A 13,469-nucleotide genomic window follows, 5' to 3' on the forward strand; every position below is an offset into this window, starting at 1 on the left:
ATACCAATGTCAGGGTGTATTTTAGATTTTAGCTTGTCTTTGTAATCGTGTGTAGTTGTCCTTTTTTTTCTTGGCTTTTCTTTTACGAATCTCATTTTGTGTTTTATATTGTTTGTTTTAGAGCTACATATTTTTTATTTTGTATTTTTGTTCTATGTTATCCATCTGTAGCTTACATTGATGCCCATCTTGGTCAGGGCACTCTTGAAAAAGAGATTTTTAATCTCGAGGTTCTTTTTTTTTTTTTTTCCTCTGGTTAAATAAAAAATTCAAAAAATATACAATTACCTCAGCAGGGTCAATAAACGCTTCTTTCAACAAAACAGCTCTCATACAGTTCCCCTAGACTCCAAAAGATCCAGACTATCTAAATCTAGCTTAATATTAACATTATTACAACCACAGATAAACAAACTGCCATTACATCATTTCAGATGTTCATATTTCTCTTCTTACTGTATGCAAAAACTCCTGTTTGCATATAGGCCCAATCCCAAACCGGCCCTTATCCCCTCGCCCTATCCACTCCCCCTCCGTTTGCACGGTCATGCGGAGCTGCGCCATATTAAGGGCCGTCCCAAACCAATTATTGCTGAGTGCGAGTGGACTGCTCAGCCCTTAGATAGCAAGTGTGCATCAGTGCAGGCTTCTGATGAGCCCAGCAGGAAGCGCAACATCACAATGGAGGAAACAACGTACAAATAAAAGAGTTACGTCTTTCTACTTTGTAAAATATTTTAGATCAAACACACATTTGTTTCCTCACACTGACTCTACAGTCTCAAACAAACTCACAGAATGTTTAGTGTCAAAAGATGAAAACCTACATGTCGATATGCTTAAATAAACTATTTAAAACTGTATTAAAACTCCCTCATCCCATTCTCATGGTTTTTAAAAAGAAATATAATTATGTGTTCACAGGTACAGAAGAAAAAACAAAGCAATTCTATGAATTAAAAATGAGAGTCTCTTCAGTAAAAAGCGGAATGCTGCAAAGCAGGGATGGGAGTAAGATTGCCCAGATTAATGAATGAAGTTCATGTGTGAATGTGTAAACTGTGTCTAGGAAATATGAACAAGTGAATTACTTTGATTACACTGCACTGTAACTCTTATCTGACTTGTTCAGGTTTATTTTTCATTTAACTAATTTTAATTCATATTTAAATGTTTTTTTTTTAATAGCATGTTGCTCTATTTTGCTTTCCCAAAGTGTCTGTCGGTATCCATGGTTACATCTGCTTCCTTCTTCCGGTAGAGTAGCAAGGGCGTCCCAGGGGGTATGTCCCAAGTCTCTTAATTTTATACTCCTAACTCCTTACTTGAACCGGAAGTCGTTCAAGGTCCGCCATCTTTAAGGCCGTCTCATGTCTCTTATTGCTGCCAGTAAGGAGTTAGCTTTAGGAGTTAGGAGGGATCTGTTAGGTGCAATGACTAAGGTAAAACCAGAGGTTCCTAACAGGAAGTCTTTTTCAGCTTGAGGCCCTGACGTATAAATACCCGCTCCCTACATCTGGCTCATTTGAACGAGATGGCGGAGAAACAGCGCAAGTGTACCCATTACATGCATTCTTTGCAATGAAACACTGTAATTCACATGCCCTCAGATTCTGGCCTGTCATGAGCAACATTGTTTATTGTCATCTGTTTGCTTATTGTGTAGATTTTGTTCTTTGTACTTGTTGTCACTGTTGTCTTATTGTTTTCCTGTAGTTAACATCAACCTGCCAAAGGGACTAGAGATGGAAATTAGCTGCTGGCCATAATCTTGCATATTCACATGTTAAATGTTCATCAATATGTATTGTCCCTATTTTAAATAAATACATACAGTGTTTGCTGTAATTGTCATGCATCTTGCCTATTGTGAGTACACTCAGTACATGTTTCATTCTTCACAGAGAAATCACACGGTTGCTGGACATGGGGGACAGGGTGACCCCCATTCAAGTGTCCAAAAAGTGGGACAATCTAAAAATCCAGTACAAGGTGAGATTTTGTACTCATTATGAGCTCAGTTCACACTCATATAAAGCATTTGTGACTGTTGGTTATACATAATGTCATATTTCTACATCACACTGACACATCCCTTTTGATATCTTCCAGAAGCTGAGGCACAGGGACAGACAGAGGGGAGGAGACAGCAGTCACGTGGCCATTCTATGCCCAGATGCACGAGGCTATCGGGGCATGGCGCGCCGTCGAGCCGCCTGTCCTGATGGACTCGTGCAACCCGCTAGATGTAGCTGCTGTGTCCTCTGGAGGCCCATCATCCCCTGGAGCTGGGGCTGCCAGTCCTTTTCAGAATAACTCCTAATGTGCAAAGGAGTTTGGCACAACACAAACTTAGAGGGAACATAGGAATATACAGACAACTCAAGAATAATAAGAATAACAAGAACTTTATTTATCTAAATTTAAATTAGGAATATACATAAGTGAACTGAACATACATAACTGAAGTGAACAAAAGATCTTAAGGCACATGCCCTATCATACAGTGTGGTGGCCCGTGTCCCAGGCCTTCATGTCCCCAAGGACAGGCTGGACACGAGGAGCGGAGAGCAGCCCTACCGGTCGGTCCCACTGGCCATGTCGGCATCGTTCCCCCCCTCACTGGACGAGGTGGAACCACACCAATGTCCCCGCCATCAAAGTACACAGCAAGGACTGGCACAATGAGGGTTGAGGCGTGCATGTATTGGTGACCCTGCACCTTCCATCTGCAAAATAAAGAAAACTGTTACTTCCCATGTTTCATTTCTTCATGAAATAACAAAATTTGAAGTGTTTTTTTTTTAATCATGTGGGCCTATTATAAGGATTTTTTATTTTCCTGGCTGATATACATTACACATTTTGTGTCTGGGCTTGTGCTATGATATCTGATTACACAACCTACAGCTATCAGTGTGTTTGCTGTCTTTATGATATAATTTTACATACTATTCATTGAAGCATTATGTTTGATGATTACCTGTAGTAAGTACATGGCTGCACGCCGCTGAGCTCTCCTGGCTCTGCTGGATTCCTCCTCTTCCAGCCTCTCTTCCAGCTCCTCCAGCACATTCAGTGTTTCATGGGCTTGGAGCAGGAACCTCATTTTGGCTCTTCTGTCCATTTTGTTGTTTTTTTTTTTGGTGTTGTTGTGGATATAACTTTGGTCAAACATTGACTGACCCTTATATAGCCCTGGTACCTGACATTTAATGAGTTGACTGGATTCAGCTGGCATTGCAGCAGACCACACCTGATTGCACTCAGCAGCTAACTTGTTGAATGATGGCGAGTGGATTTAATAATAGTGATAATAATGATGATGATAATAATAAGTGACAGTGGCAGGGCTACAGACTGTTCTTTAATTGCGACAAACTTCGGCAAATGACTCAATAACAATGGTAATACATGCAAAAGTGTGTGACCAAAGTCATGACGGCAGGGGGTGGGGGTTATGGCTTTGATCAGCGAATATAATATGACTTGGGATGTACGCCAAACGCTGGCTCCGTTATGCAGCAGATCAGCTGTGCCGCTGTGCCGCTTTTCATCAGAAAAGGCCTAACTCCTGACTTGAACCAGAAATCGTTCGAGGTCCGCCATTCTTTAAGGCCGTCTCATGTCTCTTATTCCTGCCAGTAAGGAGTTAGCGTTAGGCGTTAGGCGCGATGAGTAAGGTAACACGAGAGGTTCCTAACAGGAAGTCTTTTTCATCTTGAGGCCCTGACGTATAAATACGTATAAGTGTACCCGTTACATGCATTCTTTGCAATGAAACGTTGTAATTCATATGCCTACGTGACTACAAAGAGTAACGTTAATGATATTTCGTGCAAGACTGTCACGTTGTAATTAAGTTTATTTCATTCACAACCCATTGCGTTGTTCAGCGGACTGTCGGTGATGTGTGGCTGTTAAATGTGTAGCTGCTCATGTCCAGAACCACACGTGTTGATATAACACCACGCACGCACACAAACACACACACACACACAAACACATTTGCCCATCATTAATTGTCCTGCATGTCATGTGAGTGGAATAATGTTTAATAGCTTGTAGGTAATATTAATTATTAATATTAATATTAATTAATATTATTACTTTCATTAATGTTGTTGTAAGCTACTGTCATTACCGTCTGTCCTGCATCTCTCTCTCTCTCTCTGTCTCTCTCTCTCTCTCTCTCTCTGTCTCATTGTGTCATACGGATTACTGTTAATTTATTATGCTGATCTGTTCTGTACGACATCTATTGCACGTCTGTCCGTCCTGGAAGAGGGATCCCTCCTCAGTTGCTCTTCCTGAGGTTTCTACCGTTTTTTCCCCGTTAAAGGTTTTTTTTTTTTTTTTTGAGTTTTTCCTGATCAGCTGCGAGGGTCATAAGGACAGAGGGATGTCGTATGCTGTAAAGCCCTGTGAGGCAAATTGTGATTTGTGATATTGGGCTTTATAAATAAAACTGAATTGATTGAGGTAGACTGACAGGTCTGATATGTCTTATTCACTCAGCAGCTGACTTGTTGAATGATGGGGAGTGGATTTAATAATAGTGATAATAATAATAATGATAATGATGCTCATCACAGTGACAGTGGAATAGCAGGGCTACGGACCGTTCTTTAATTGCGACAAACTTCGGCAAATGACTCAATAACAATGGTAATACATACAAAAGTGTGTGACCAGAGTCATGACGGTGGGGGGTGGGGGTTACGGCTAACATGGCTCCGTTATGCAGCAGATCCAGCTGTCGCGCCGTCATCAGAAAAGGACTTCGCTTTACGTGACGCTAAGGCTGTCTCATGTCTCTTAATCTGCAATCCTCGCTCCTCACTCCTAACTCCTGACTCCTTTAGGGCAAACGCAAATCGTGGCAGAGGCAGCTGTGGCACTTCCGGTGGCATAGTACTCAGGTGCCACTGACTTACCGCGGCAGCTGAGGCTGTTTGAGGCACTTGCCACTGACTTGCCGCGGCATTTACCGACTTGCCACGGCAACTACAGCTGTTTGAAGCAGCTGCCACAGGATGAAATGACTGTGGGGTTGTTAAATGATAGTTTTTAATAAAAAATAATGATAATAAAATTGTGAAATTTGATTTAATCAAGACTTCGTGCAAATGTAGCACAATCAGAGCTGTAAATATTGTTAGAATTTATGAATGCCAAAATCAGCAGGGTGAGACAGACTCAAAATGAGGCCGTTGATTAGTAACTCGCTATTATCTCGGTATATGCATCAGCAAATATCAGGTAATGGGTGTTGGTTGGCATTACACAAAAACAGAAAGATAAAGACAAATTAACAGTGACAGTATAAAAAAAAATAAACCATAGAGAAATTATTTTTATTGTATTTTTTGTACTTAATACAGTGAAAAACATGTAGCCTATATCATATTATGTATGATGATAAAAAATAAATAAATAGAACAAGGTTGAAACTCTTGTCTGTCTATTGATTTCAGATACAGTGATTAGCAGGTCAGTAAAAGCCGTGGCGGGTGAGTGGCAACTGCCTCAATCAGCTGTAGTTGTCGTGGCAGGTCCGTAAAATCCGCACTGGGTATCCCTACAGACAGTGGCAAGTCCGTGGCAGGAGAGAGAGAGAGACAGAGAGAGAGAGACAGACTACTACTACTACTACATTCTTTTGTGCCAAGTCTTAATGGTTAAATCACTTTTTATTATCATCATTTTTTTATTAAAAACTATCATTTAACAGCCCCACAGTCACTTCATCCTGTGGCAGCTGCTTCAAACAGCTGTAGTTGCCGTGGCAGGTCGGTAAATGCCGTGGTATAGGCGGTGGGCCGAAGGTCGCTATCTGCTTTTGTTTTTGAAATGATCGATCCTCAGCCATAGAGTAGCTGTTTTTTTAACATTAATTTAATATATTTTTTCTGAACAAGTTTCCGTTTGTCGGCAGTCTCAATTCGATCATATTTTTATGAAAACTAAACTTATGTTTGATAAACTAATCAGGCAAACGCTATGGCGTACTATACCGCACACCAATCAACAACAAGTTCCAGCGTCATCTGACTTGAAGTGTGCCAATGATATTCGCCCAAATAGGAAGTAAACACGGCTCAGAGGAGTTGACCGGAATTGACCGGTGTTGTGTCCCTACTGGTTTCCAATTTAACTGGTTTCCTTACCGAACAGCTGCAGATGTGCTGCGCCTCCGTCAGCAGATTCGTCACAAATTCACAAATATACACAACATATTACTGGCGATCTTAAAGTCGCAGCCCACATCTACCAATCGTTAGTTTTTAAACATGACAGGCTTTGTCAGTGTGCAGTGTTGTGCAGACTGTAACGTGGCACTGAATATGTTTGTAGACTCGTGGAAAAAGAACACGAAACATTATATGTGTGGGTACTTTCAAGGCAAGCCGAGGGTAACCAGTTGTCTCAGGTCAGCCCAGATCAAAATGTTACCTGGATGCTGACGTAATTTACTAATAGCTACCTGAGGAAAGCCGTGCGCTCGAGTCTCAGTGGCTCACACAGGTAGACGTGCGGTTTGTGCTATATTGTCTTTTGTTGACGTGAAATCGAGTCCAGCTTGACGCAAATTTGTGTATATCATATTTTCTTTCCTTTCTTTTTTTAATGTCGCTGGTACCTAGTGCTCACTTACAGAAGCATATCCGCTGTGGTAGATGTGGGCTGCGACTTTAAGATCGCCAGTAATATGTTGTGTATGTTTGTGAATTTGTGACGAATCTGCTGACGGAGGCGCAGCACATCTGCAGCTGTTCGGTAAGGAAACCAGTTAAACTGGAAACCAGTAGGGACACAACACCGGAGTTAACCGTAAAAAGTATGTAGTCTGTGTCTTTATTCATGGTCTTTATGCTATCTAACCGACAGTATTCACCTGGACATTTTCTGCATATCTTCCGTGAGAAGCTTAGGACGTTTCTAACGTTAACTTAGTTGAAGTGTTTTGAACAGTTATTCACGTTGTGTATTAGCTCATTAGCCACCGATGTGTTGTTAGCATTCATCACTAGCAAAGTGAACGGACTTTTAGCCGCAGTACAGCCTCTATGAGTACAGCTAACTCAGCTTACTAATGAGGCTGCAGTTCATAGTTTCCGATGAGGAGAACCTGAGGAATAAACGGACTGTGCTGTGAGTAACCCAGCTAACGCTCAGAGTATCCTGACTGCACTGCTCGGGCCCCGCTGTCATGGACGACATCGACGGGCCGTCTTCATCTTCGCCACTGACTGAATGAATGACTGAAAGGCTGTTACACATCGTCTGGACACGTGTGACATCTTGATCCTCGCCTGCTGGTTCGAGAGACCATGGAGTTGACAGGAAATCAGACGCAAACTATCTAACTATCAAACTATGTGATGACTATGGTATTAGCACTTTTACTGAACAAAAGGATCTGAATACTTCACCACTGTATGATATATGAATATTTATGATATGAAAATTGAAATTGAATGTACTGGCCAAAGTCAAAACCACAATGTTGTACAAACCAATCTGCTGTATTGCCCTCTCTTTACTCTTGTGAGCTCTCTCAATGTTTCTTCTGTTGGCATATTGCATATAACATTCTCGGTGGTAGCCAACATTAGCTGGCACACAAAGACATTTTCCTTTAACTCATATTTTTCTACAGCTATTGCTGCAACTTGGCTTTCTTTAGTATCAAAACTGACCCACTCCAGAGAACTTCTTACAAATGCTGCCCAACTTTCGGCTGAAAACCATATGATAGCCTATTAGGAGTTGTGCTGCCTGCTACGTGCATACAGCACTCCATATTTTCCAGGATGCATCCTTAGCTGCAGATGTGCTAGCTAAGGTAAACGTGTTTGGGTTGATGCAAATGAGATGACATTTTTAAAAAAAATCAAATCAAGTGGAGAAAACGACTCAGACTCATCACTTGTATATTGTAGTTTATTAGGTCATTCATTAGACTCTAGAAGCTTATAAACTAGTCAGTTTAGGGTCTATTATTAAGAAATATATACATATATTAAAATTACTCTTTTGTATAGTATTAGAACAATATGAGAAGCAGATGTAACATATGCCTCTTGCATGTTACATTAAATACATCAGTTGAGCTTTAAATGGTCACTGTCGAATAGCAAAATCTTGTAATATAGAATATAATTTTGCCAGTAATTTTACCTTTATTTAATAGTTGTAAGGTGTACATATTTGTGTTATTTTCATATTTTTATGCTGTTATCTTATATTACAAATTTAATACTTGGCTACACAGAATCCAAGGTAACGATCACCCATCACCGGGGGAACAAGTCAGACCGGGCTTCTTTCCCCCAGGTGAGTGTGTGACTGTTAAATGGAAACCTGTAAATATTAATGTATAGCTGATCTGAGAGAGACTTTATTACTAATTATAACTATATTGACATTCAGAGTGATTATCAATGTGTACTGGTTCATCTGTATCAATAGTGTCTTTTATGTAATTTGTAATATAGTAAGTCTTTGACATAGCTGTCAGGTCTCCCGTTTTGGCCAGGAAACTACCGTATTTTACCCCTCTTTCCCGCCGTCTCCCGTATTAGTATTTTCCTGTAAATCTCCCGTATTATAATAACATAATAACCCTGTATTATAACGTACGAATGTTCACAGCATTTCAATGTCAACAAAGGTAGGCCTATCAGATTCTGATCACCTAATTGTAGTTAGTAAGTGGTTGACAAGTGGTTATTTTAGATTTCCTGTACACCTGTCTTAAAATGTAAGGGATACTGGAGCTTGGTTGGGGTGGTGGGACGGCTCGCGGCGGGCGCCGGAAAATTTCCCTTATTTTCAGATCCAAAACTTGAGAGGTATGATCTTTGATCCTGGTCAAAGTTAGACCGTTGACCATGTAATTTGTTATTTAACGGTTATTAAGCTTCGTCATGTTGACATCATTTATTAGTATTGTAAGTTTCCTTTGATTACGATTTTATTTATATTAAATAGTTTTACTGAGACCGGGCTTGTATCTCCCAGACCCCGAAGTACTTGTAAGCAACAAACAGTCATCATGGAATCGACATCGGAGCTCCTGTGTCTTCGTTGGAGTCAACTGACGTTACTAACTGTTAGCCGTTAGTCCACCATCATTATCACAACACAACGCAGAGACTGTAGGCTGTCGCTATTATCAGCAATATAAAAAAGTTAACGGGGGCATACATAGAAAAATAAATCACAACACTGGCCATTTTTAGCACCTGCAAAGGGATTTGTGTAGACCCTAAGATTATACAATCATGTTACATACATATATTAATGATGGTGATTATATACCTACATTAAATTGTTCATTTTGACACAATAATGAGTCAAAAAAAGACGGAGCTGTCAGTTTTCCCTGTTTACATTTTCGGGTCCTAAGGCCGTCTGCCATTGGTTGATATTCTCTAAACTACAATCTGATTGGTTCATCAGCTAGAGTTATCCCGCAAGTTGCCTGAGCAGAGTGACAATTAAAATACAAGTTTGTGAAAATATATGATCAAACCAGAGCTGCCAACAAATTTTCCCGGACTCTATAGAATTGTTTAATATCACACACAAAAAACTGTGTACTCTATCGATGGAGATCGATCAACAACACGAAAAATCAGTGGCAAGCGGCAAGTGCCTCAAACAGCCTCAGCTGCCGCAGCAAGTCCGTGAGACCTGAGGATGCCACCGGAAGTTGCCACAGCAAACAGCGACAACTGCCGCGGCACCTGAGGTTGCCACCGGAAGTGCCACGGCTAGCTGCCTCTGCCACGATTTGCGCTTGCTGTCACTCTGTTTTCCTAGATGGGGGGGACTAAACAGTTAGATAAGGTGGCTAAATAAGGTGGTTAGCAGTAATTAAGAGACTTGGGATGCAGCCGTAGATGCCGCATTCAACGGCGCTCCTCATTAGAGCGATACGTAAACACGGCCGCCATCTTGCCCAGGTGGAGCCGCGCTGCCTAATGCCAAAGAGCATGGATACCAAGAGGCGAAGCTCAATATAACGCCCCATAGCAACAGACTCGCCCATGGTTTCGTCCTACCGCCGCCATTTTGGACTGTCAGCAGACCGCAACAGACCCGCTTGCATACAAAAACACACAGACAAACTTAAGTATATCGCTATTAATTATGCTTACAATGCTACTCAACTCGTGATAGCTTGGTCACAGCTGCTTTTTCACGTTTTTGTAAAGCAAAATATAGACTTTAAAAAAAAAAAAAAACGAAGAAAATCAGCCGAGATGGCATCTCTACATATTACATCCACTGATGAGAAGATTAACTTAATTACTCTTTCAAAATCACCCATAAGCCAATCTACAAAAAAAAACCAAAACAAAACAGTATTTTAACTATAAACATATTAATGGCGACGTCACATAGTCAGGAATAAAGATTTATTTACAGTTTGTACAGTAAGGGGACCGAAATAATAATAATAATAATATATATAGGCTATTTTAATATATTTTAATGCTAAAGCAGTAATCAGTTCTGATATTCTTCTCTCCAAAACTGGCATATTAAATTGAGATTAAAACACCTTAAAACTTACACCTCAGGAGTTCTTACCTGTCGGGATCCTTAGGGAAACGGTGGAAGGCCAGGTGCGGGGTGTTCCACTGATAGTTGTTGCTGTTAATTGCACTACACTGTTTTCTTTTACTTTTTTCATCCTCTCTCCTTGACATCTTGCATGTTGTCTGGGCGCAACAGTCCAAGCTCAACAGTCCAAAATGGCGGCAGCGCTACCGCAGTGCCCCTAGTGGCTGTTGGCAAAAATTCAACGGAGCTTCGCCTCTTGGTATCCATGCTCTTTGTTAATGCATTGAGGCAGGAGACTATTTATGATTAAAATCATCATTACTCGCTGAATTCTCAACCGATTTTCATGCGGTTTGTCAGACAGACATGTAGTTATGATACAGGATACTTGGTTAAATAAAAAATGCAGCTTTTCATACCAAAATATTTGATCTAGTTCTACAACACATTTAAACTTTCACCATGTAATAAATATTCTTTTTTCTTACTAGATGTACAATGCCCACCATGATGTCATTTAATTATTAATTTTGATTATAAATGTTTGGTCACATTTTAAGTCACACAATGTGCAAAAAATAGTGTATCAGCAGGGTTGTGCTGAGCTGCAGTGTAGTTACACATTCTGATTAACAAATGTTGGTTTTGTACAAGTGAAAATAAATGACTTACAGCTGCATGTTTACACAAAATTTTGCTTTAATCTCATATGTATAACACCACAGTGCTCATGGAAGCCTGGACACAGAACTGTTTACATTATTAGGTCGAATTTACAAAAATATATACAGTGTACAGTAGTAGTATTTTTAGGAGTCCTTGCAGAGATGCTCGGGAAAATTGAATACAGAGGGAGTCACTCCGTCCCTTGAACGGACAGTCTGCCCAGTCCTGTCGAAGTCCTCAGGTCTGAAGTGACAGCTGCAGATGACTGAGGAGTAACTCGGGACAAAGTCCTTTCTCCTCACTGCTGCTACCCATGCCCGTCTCCTATCTGTGTTTTTTGGGAAACTACACACAAAATAAGTGTGTCAGAAAAACGCAGTTGCACATAATTTGAAGTTACCATTCAGGCCACAAGTTAACTACTAACGTTATACTGCGTTATGTCATGTTGGTGCCATGAAACAGATAGTTGACAATTTGGAATAACACATACACCGACATAGCTGTTTGACAAAGCATCATAATTTTATAAGTAATATTATATAAATGTTAACATTTTTTCTTTAAGTTGTGTGACATAGCGTTAGCTTAATTTGGCATTAGGACCAGATCAGGACAGTTACTTTACTTGATTAGCTTAAAAGAAGGATCACTTTTTGAGATATATATCTCATTAAACATGTTCCTAACAGTAAAATATTGTAAAACAACTTCTTACCTGTTGAATGTTATTCCCTTCTGCTTGGTTTTAACACTTCTTTCGTTCGTACACCCAAATGCAGAGCAAAAATGTGGCATTTTTGCTGAGTCTGACACGGGTCTGAACTGGTCAGAGCACCTAGGCAAGATGGCGGCGGTATTGATGCAGCCCACAAGCCAGGGTGCGGCATCTATGTATATATATGTCTATGGTAAGGCCGTCTCACGGTCTCATGTCTCTTAGGCTGCGGTCGGAAAGTCTTTTTTAGCTTAGGAAGGTTCCTAGCTGAGTGAAATGACCAAGGCTATTCAAGAGAAGGCTGAGACACGGGGTCAAACATGGGGGGATTGCACATGCGCAGTAAAATCTGGTCTGCACTTCCTCAAAGGCTCAGTAGATGGCGTGAGACCGCGGAATAAGGGGGATGTTTGTTTCATGTCACTGAAGTGCCCGCAGTCGGTCCTGGGTCGCAAGGTGTTATTCACCGCTGGGTCTTGGGTTTCAAAACGTCGCTCAATTTGAATATCAGTGCGTAACAAAACAAGTGTACAAGTGTGCACTTGTAGGCTCAGTAGCGTTACATGTCTGTCAACTTATATTTGCCAAAAAAACAACATAGAAACTCGTCGCAACAGAAACAGCCACTACTGTTTTAGCGCGCGCTCCAGATGTGCAGCCAAAGCGCCCGACCTCCTGTTAAATTTGTGCTGTAGTCTGGCTGCCTTAAAGTCTATAGAGAACAAAGACAACGGTGAACAAAGTATATTAAAAGGCAAAGGTGTGTTATTTGCACAATGATAGCAACACATATATTCAATAGTAAATGCAGTTATAGTGCAGGAACGAAAAAAGTTCAAGGGGCTCAGAATTGCATTCAAAACAAGGAGTACCAGGATGACAAGCTGGATGGTTTTCTTAGAGCACTGCTTTGGGGGACATAACTCTTCTGTTTGACTGGTTAATTATGGAGGCAATTTACCCATCAATAAAAGTACAGATGAATATAAAAATACTGACAAAAGTCTGTTTGTGTAACATCCAGTCATTTATTTGATCAGTGCACTTGTTTCAATTCCAGATGTTTATATTCATTTCAACAAAGTTGACAAGAATTTTCTTTACAGCAAAATATATTGTGATAATATCTAGTGTTACACTGAAGGATGATTCTCAGATTCAAAACCAATGACAACAGCCCTAGTTCTTTACCAGAGGTATTAGTTAAGGTTAGCTACTTTATTAAGGAAGAAAAACAAATTAAAATGATATTGAAAAAAGAGCTTATTGACACATTTTGACATATTCCAGTATTCAAATATTTCATATGTTTCATTATTGTCTTGATGTCACACACCACAAAACACAGGAACAATTGCAGGACAAAAATGATTTATTTTTCGTTTTCACACACAAACAGTCACCACACAAATAACAAATGAACTAAAAGTCTGAGGAAGAGCTTTGTGCTGGAAACATCACACAGCAAAATAAGAGGTATATTTGATCTAGCTCCATTTTGTTGGTT

The 13,469-nt window shown here is 40.3% G+C and overlaps 1 protein-coding gene and 2 long non-coding RNA genes across 3 annotated transcripts in view; 1 reads left to right on the top strand and 2 right to left on the bottom strand.

The window, feature by feature from the left end:
- LOC117248295 (heterogeneous nuclear ribonucleoprotein L-like) overlaps positions 1-2,301 on the top strand; it is a 139,416-nt gene extending 137,115 nt beyond the window's left edge. The window contains exons 14-15 of the transcript XR_013487850.1: positions 1,905-1,992; positions 2,113-2,301. The gene's annotated coding sequence lies outside the window, so the exon portion shown is untranslated. The remainder of the gene's footprint in view (positions 1-1,904; positions 1,993-2,112) is intronic.
- Positions 2,302-2,392: 91 nt separating this feature from the next.
- On the bottom strand, positions 2,393-3,195 carry LOC144458357 (uncharacterized). Its single transcript, XR_013487851.1, has 2 exons — positions 2,984-3,195; positions 2,393-2,729 (listed from the first exon to the last, which is right to left on the bottom strand). It is a non-coding gene; the product is annotated as an uncharacterized LOC144458357 (long non-coding RNA).
- Positions 3,196-11,259: 8,064 nt separating this feature from the next.
- Positions 11,260-12,417, bottom strand: LOC144458350 (uncharacterized). Its single transcript, XR_013487843.1, has 2 exons — positions 11,963-12,417; positions 11,260-11,589 (listed from the first exon to the last, which is right to left on the bottom strand). It is a non-coding gene; the product is annotated as an uncharacterized LOC144458350 (long non-coding RNA).
- Positions 12,418-13,469: the final 1,052 nt, after the last annotated feature.

The sequence above is a fragment of the Epinephelus lanceolatus genome, chromosome 17, assembly GCF_041903045.1.
Source record: "Epinephelus lanceolatus isolate andai-2023 chromosome 17, ASM4190304v1, whole genome shotgun sequence".
In the NCBI taxonomy this organism is placed as follows: domain Eukaryota; kingdom Metazoa; phylum Chordata; class Actinopteri; order Perciformes; family Serranidae; genus Epinephelus; species Epinephelus lanceolatus.